Source organism: Nyctibius grandis, assembly GCF_013368605.1.
Source record: "Nyctibius grandis isolate bNycGra1 chromosome W unlocalized genomic scaffold, bNycGra1.pri SUPER_W_unloc_2, whole genome shotgun sequence".
Taxonomy (NCBI): Eukaryota; Metazoa; Chordata; class Aves; order Nyctibiiformes; family Nyctibiidae; genus Nyctibius; species Nyctibius grandis.
Genome location: NW_027167473.1, coordinates 6690439 through 6697602, shown reverse-complemented (window position 1 = coordinate 6697602; position 7164 = coordinate 6690439). Strand labels below are relative to the sequence as shown.

Genomic DNA, 7164 nt, shown 5'->3' with positions numbered 1-7164 from the left:
CACTAGTCAAAACAGGCTGACATCTGCTTGGAGATACACATCTGCCTGCAGAGCAGATGACATATAGCAACTCTCCTCACTTCTGTGGGGTCCAGAATCTCTGAAAAACAAGCCATTTAGTTAGGCTTAACTTGAAGAAGTTGCGTTGAGTGGCTTTTTCCTACATCGTTAACCAAGAGCTTATTTCTCCTAATTTAGGTGCAAAACCAATCTGCAAGGCAAAATGGATACAGGTAAAAGAGTGAATGACTTCCTGATGGTATATAGTTATCCACAGCTGTGTATGACCTAGCTGCTAGAAAATCAGGCTGGTGCCTTTCACCCACCTCAGCCTGTGGCCTGTGCTTGCTGGGTGTCTTCCTACAATATCCAACAGTTAAATTACCTCAGGTTGTATATGGTTTTAAATTTTTGTCTCATTTTTTTGGGGATTATTTTGACTATTAGGCTATTATATAAAACATAGATATCACTGCTGCTGGTCCTGAATGAGGGTGGTTGTAGGTGCTATATTTATTGCTGGACACACCAGTTTCCTATCTGGGTCTGGATAACACAGGGAGCAAGAAGTATTTAGCATGGTAGTATCTCATAACCTGTTCTAGCTGTGCTCTCAGCAAAATGCTCAAGAAAAAGCTTGGCACAAGACGTGCTTTTCAGCCTTTTCTAGATCCCTTAAGCTCAGAGCAGTTTGTGCAATTCATTCAAGTTCCTCCCGTGTGAGACTTGGCTTCTTGGGTAAGAGGAGTGGGAATACTTTATTACTTCAGAATTAACTTATTTGCCCCTGAGGAATGTGAATTGTTAGGTGAATTTTTATGTAGTGATTGTTAAAAGTTCGCTATCCACCCTTGGTTTCCTCAACCTACTTGTTAGGGATTGCAGATTTTCTCATGTTCTGCAGAACTTTAGAGTGCTTAACTTCAAGCAAGTAAGAAATTCTCAGTGTGCCTAACAAAGCAGTTAAGCACACTTAAGCATGTGCTTTAAAAAACAGCCTGGTGCTTATTATGAAAAGCTAAGGCCAACACTTCCTCTTTCTCGAGGCCATGAGGGAATTCCTGGGGACTTCTATGGAAGTAGGATGTACCCTCTCATCGCTGCCAACTCGCTCGGTCTGGCTGAGGCTTTCCCAGGAAGAGCCATCTGCTGCATGTAATGAAATAGTCTCTCTTAAAAGTCAAGCTGTTCTGTGATCAGGCTCACTACGCTAAGGTCACGCTAGCAAAACAACACTGGAGCTTCCAGCTACCTTCTCAGCTCAGAAACAACATGCATAAATTAGATGGTTTTTGTCTTGTAACACAGAGTCAAACCACAGGCCTGGCCCACTCCTGGAACTTAAAGAAAGAGCACTCAAGGGTAAGTGCACATTTATGGTTTGGGAGGTCAAATTGTTTATACTTTTAAAATTACTTGTCTGCTTTTTACTCCTGTGTGCAAATAGAATGCGTATCATTTATGATAAATGAAGAAGAGCAAGTTACTTCATTCTTAATGCACTGCATGAATATGGTGATTTATACTGTTGTTGAACAGGAAATATGATTTGTTACTTGCTTCTACTAAAGTACAGTAATTTTTGTGTATCTTGATAGATTTTTTTTTTTGTAAACATGTTGCATTTTGAATTCTGCTAAATGCTTCTGCAATTGCACTCTGGTACTATTTTCACTGAGTTTCAGGAAGACAAAATTGCAAAAATTGTACGAAAGCAAGCTTCCTTCTCTCAAGCATGCGTAAGTGACACTAGGTGTCCCGAAACAGGCATTTTATTCTTTCTAAGTATGTATTGCATGGCCCAACACTCATTAGGTAAAAATTTCCTTCATTCTTGAGAAAAAATCTGGTCGCTTGGTAGCATGTAGATGATTATCAGGCTAGAGGCATGGATTGCTCATGCTGACAGTGTCAGATCCTTGACAAATGTTAAAAATAGATAAAGGCAGATCAGTGTTAAGAATTGTGCTGTGATTGCTTATTTTAATTACTCTATATTAAGGTGTCTGTTAGAGATACGCAGAGCCAGTCATTTGCCCTTCTTAGATTTAGCCAACGAATTCTAGCTGTGGTGTTTTCTTTATATTGTGGCGCTGTTTACGATGGGTAGTGCACTAATATGAAAGTTGTCAGAAAGCCTCGGGTGTCGGAAGCTGAATAAACACAATATATCGCAGTATATTAATGCAGTAGATGTATGATAACTGATCATACAGTATTTTGCCAGTTTGATTTCAGACATGACACGCTCTTTGACCAGTATGCCGCTCTAAGTGGTTGGTTTAATTGCAGTGTCTTGAAGGATTTGTAGAAGAGTAATCTGGTTGTAGCTATTGTTTGTGTTCCAGCGTTAGGGATTCCAGACAGAACCGAGCCAGACAGAACTACTGTGAGATACAGACACAAATAGAAAATGCAGTCTTTGTAAATCATCGCATACGTGGGTTCTCGCTGCTCTTACCCCGTCAGATGTTAGACTCTGGGGTTGGCAAACTGCTGTATAAACACTATAGCCCTGTTGTGAGTACAGTTCACAAAGTTATAGCTGAATTCTAGAATTCCAGGTTCTGTTGTCTTGGAGATTTTAACTTTTACAAAGTAACAACATCTAAGAATGTAGGCATGATCACAACACTTTTGCAAAATGTTTTTGTGGCTGTCTGGCACAGTCACTTTGGAAGGCTGTTACAGACTAGGAGTGGAGGAAAGCGGATCAGAAATGTCACGTGGAATTTGATTCCGTCAGTACTGATGGATGCACGGAAACACGCCAATGTTGATGAAACTTGTAAAGGAAAACTGTTAATAAAAGCTTTGATTTCTGTTAAAGGTTAAAAAGAAATCATGAAAATAAGCATTTAAATATGGCAAAACATGCATGGCAACCTTTTTGGAAAAAAAAGTTGTACGTTTCCGATCGTAAATAGAAATAGACACAGACGTCCACAGACGGCTGGATGACAGGGTGTGTGTTATAGTAGGACGCCTAGTTGGTAATGCTGGGAAGGATCTGTGAGCTGGTTGGAGTGATGAGGCCTGTGACGCCTTTGTATCTCTGCAAACCGAGGGTGAGAGTCATAAAAACACAAGCGACCCGAGAGTCAGGGTCATAAAAACACAAGTGTTGTTAGCAGGAATAGTTCATTTTAAGCTACATTTGCTACTGCAGGTTGTTTGCTATGCAAGCTACTGCAGTCAATGTTATTCTTTCGGTTCTCATATACATATGCTAGGAATTGCATGTGGCTTTTCATGCCTGCTCTTAAACAGTACAGTCATATTTATGGACAGAAATGCATATAAAGTCCTGTTTCCCTGAGTACTCTAGAAATCAATAACTACAAATACCAGCCTTCTTGTGGCTAGCACTCCATCCCAAGCTTTGCTGTTCATGTCCAGACTAAATCGCCTTTGCGCTCCTCAGTAGTGCCCGCAGTGCTTGGTCCTGCAGACTGAGAACCTGCCCAGGCTGCGCAGGACTCTGTTGTATCCCACGTGCTTGTGTTTTCCGTCTGTGCCCAATACAGGGTAAGGGAGGAGCAGTGTGTGTGCAGCACCCCTTCCAGCGTGAGGCAGGGGCATGGCTGCAGACCCAGGCGGTGGGAAGTTCCACCTGGTCCCATGTGTCAGACAATGCCCCTTTTAGATTTTCTTTGGGATCGTGTGGTTGGCGGAGATCCCTTTCTGCTTTTTTTTGTCGTTTTTGTTCTGCTTTTGCTGCTTTCTCTCTCTTTAATCAATATAATATTTATAACATCCTGCTGTCCGTACCAGCTAGCTTTCTGATTGGATCTGCACAGCGTGTGAGCATTTCTGTTCATCATAAAGAAAAGTTGTGTGGTTGTTAGTGTTTTGGTTTGGAGATTGTTCATGTTTCTCTTAAATGAAGTCTGATTATATCCACCAGCTTGCTTTGTGGTTAAGCTACCTGCCAATGTAACATCTCCATAAAGGGATGTATGAATATATATAGTGTGCCCAGGCAAGTGGAGAAGGAGCTATTGATGAACCCAAAGTTTGGTAGGATAGTCTAGGGGATAATAACTGCTTTACGCAAGGGCAAATCCAGATCGCATAGTTTGGCCTATGGAGTGGAGGTGGTAGTAGGAGACTGCTGGCATTTGGGGAGTTTGTTATCTCAGACCAAGTATCTCAGAATGAACAATGAAGCACATAAGCAAATACTCCACTGACTTTCTAAATAAGATCAGTCTGAAGAAGAAATGTTGGAAGAATAGGTGAACAGACTGTGTTATGCGTGCATCCTCATCCTCCTCGTAGACACATACTACGAGGGAGAAAGATTGTGCTTTCTGGTTGTAGGTTTGTGTGTAGAAGTTCAATGAAAGTTAATCCTTGACCAGTTAAGCAAAAGAGATCTGCCAGATTTTTTGTGGCCCTGCAAGTGTGAACAACGGCAGATAAGTTACTGAAGGTAACATGAAGGCATGGTCTGTGTGATCTGAGGCTGTTACACATTATTTATGTAGCTGTGCGTTCTTCTTGTGTTTCCGGGTATCCCAGACCCAGTGTCAGCTTGGTATAAAGAGACCAAAATATTAGTTGATGGAAGGATATTTCTTAATGTGAAACATGGAGGGATTATCAGCTTCATTCCTCCTGTGTGTTCGGCTAAGATAACCCTTTGTGTGGGCTAGTGCAGGTTCTTCTTTCCCACGCCTTCGCGCTGTGGTGGGTGTGCAGTGGGTCATCTGCAGGATGTACAGCGTGCAGCGGTGTTCATGCACTGATGTGGAGCTTCTAACGCACCCAGACAATGCTGGGGTTGTCAAAGCACGTTTACATGTATTAATTGTACCGCAGCAGTATAGATGGTTTAGACATAGATCAGGTGGCCATTGTGGCAGGCGGCGTGTGAACACACGGAATGGTCCCTGACCCGAGAGGCTTGTGTGGCCATGATAAGGAGAGGGACCGTACGTGGGTATAGAGTGACAGGTCCTGTGAAAGGGGGGGAGCACGTGCCTCTGAAAGATAGGAATAAATCCTGTGGAATAAGGGTGTGGGCTGAGCAGGACTGTACAGAGAACAGAGATTACATGATGAATAGATAGTAAATAATAGAAAAAAAACTTCAAAGAGGTAATAAAGGGAATTTTTTGCACTGACCCTAGGGGACATGAACCCCACAGAAAGACACCAGTTCCCTCCTGGACTTGTAAAATGCATAAGCTTTCTATAGAAATAACTTCTGTGAATGTAAAATTGCTTACAAAGGAAGATTTCCATTTTGGTTGTGAGTAAATAAAGTAGAAAAAAAATGTGATGCAAAAGAGGAAAATTAATGACCACTTTTTACGTTTATTCAAATTTGAGGGTTTTGTCAGTTAAAAATTTTTTTTGCTGACATTAGGATTAAGCCCACAGTTCCTTCTGAAATCATTAGAAGTGGCTTTGGGTCCAAAACCACCTGCGAAATCACTTATTACTGAAAACTAAACTCATTTTAACATTGTTCCTTCCATGTTAAAGGGTAATTTTTCAAAAATGTTTTGGTCTCAGTTGGAATAAATGATCAAATATTGAACATCTTTTTATATTAAAAATAAGTTTCAGATTGGGAAAAAAATTAGTGAAGGGGAAATTCACATTGTAGCTGCTCAGCAGTGGTACTTTGTGACCAAGGAACGGTCTGTCATGGAGGGCAAGAAGGCCCAGCTGCAGAAGCGGTTAAGCTGGCTGGAAGCAGGAATGCCAGAGACCAGAGCTACTCCCTGTGAAGCTTCCCTGGGTGATGAGATAAGGAACAGCCACAGTATTGTCTTGTAGTGAGGGGCCACCTTGGGGCAGCAGAGCTGGGCTGGGGGATGGACCCACTGCCTGTGCCACCGCTCACCGGACTGGTGCTGGTGCCAGTGTATGTCAGGGGTGAGCTCGTGATGATCTTTGTAGGCTCCTTGTAGAACGGCTTATGGTGGTAGGACTCTGCCCAGGGCATTGTTCAGTATTTTTTTTTTATTTGAGTACAAACATGTTTTCGTTTGCCTCAAGGGGTACCATAAAAATTCCCCAGCAATCGCCGCAGTTCTGATCAGTAAGAGGTGGAAAATATGTTTACAGAGAGAACCAAAGTAGGCATCTTTCTTACCGTTACCTGCTGAAACCTGCTGGTGTTGATTTCTCCCACATGGCTCTGCTGCACTGTCCTCCTGTCATTAGCTAGTACCTGATTCAGCAAGTAGTGTCATCGGTTTCTGGAGCAAGACTTGAGACAAGCAGCCAGAACACCCTTATACAGTTAAATGTTCTCTTGTTGTCTTTTCACCGAATGTTCCAAACCCAGTTCATTAGGAATTGAGCTCGTTTTCAGATTACAAGTGAACAGCTGATGGTGAACTATCATGATCTCCCATTCATCTTTCCTCAGTGAATTTCATTATGCATCTTCTGTCACAAGTTTTCCCGAGGAGCTGAGAGGGTATTATACTAACAGTTCTCTTTCCAATTTCTATCTAAATTCAATAATTGAAGTTATGGTTTTATCTAATATCTTCTATTTTCTCCCCAGATTTAAAAAAAAAATAATGTCTCTTTCTCTTGGGGGGAAAACCAGCATTTATTGCAGTTTTCCTCATGGAACATTATTTAGGTTTAATTTCCATTGTTGGATCTGACAGAATGCACAGCAATCTAATCTAATTTTCATATCGAGAATCTGACAGCTCTTTTCCCCTCGGTGTCAAAATGCAGCTGAGCTAAGATGATGATAGCTGTATAGTACAATTGCTTTAGTAAAGAGTATTCATAAGTCAATCTGCATTAAAAAAAGGTTGCCGAGGCTCTATTCAGCTGGGAAAATTACCACGCTTTTAAAATAACTTATACCCTCCAAAAAAGAGGGAAGAGGCATCTGGTCTTCTGAAAAGCAAAGACGAAAGCAGATTTGAAAGAGTGCAGCAGGGAACATTAGGCAAATGCATATTTAAGAGGAGATGGGTGATGCTGGGGGGTAATTCCATGGCACTGTAATAAAATGGATGAGGGAAAGATTAATCTCTACTGCTCCATTTTTTTTTTTCTGTTAAATATTTATATTTCTTAGAGTTGGAATGGAAAGCAAAACGTGATCAGAGATCTGAAAGGCTGAAGATAATGGGATCTGATGCCTTTTTCCTACAGGCTCTTGTTGCGTGCACGGTCTAG

At 41.6% G+C, this 7164-nt stretch overlaps 1 protein-coding gene across 1 annotated transcript in view; it reads left to right on the top strand.

Annotated features, from left to right (window-relative positions):
• Positions 1–1219: 1219 nt before the first annotated feature.
• ALPK2 (alpha kinase 2) overlaps positions 1220–7164 on the top strand; it is a 33723-nt gene continuing 27778 nt past the window's right edge. The window contains exon 1 of the mRNA XM_068424394.1: positions 1220–1362. The gene's annotated coding sequence lies outside the window, so the exon portion shown is untranslated. The remainder of the gene's footprint in view (positions 1363–7164) is intronic.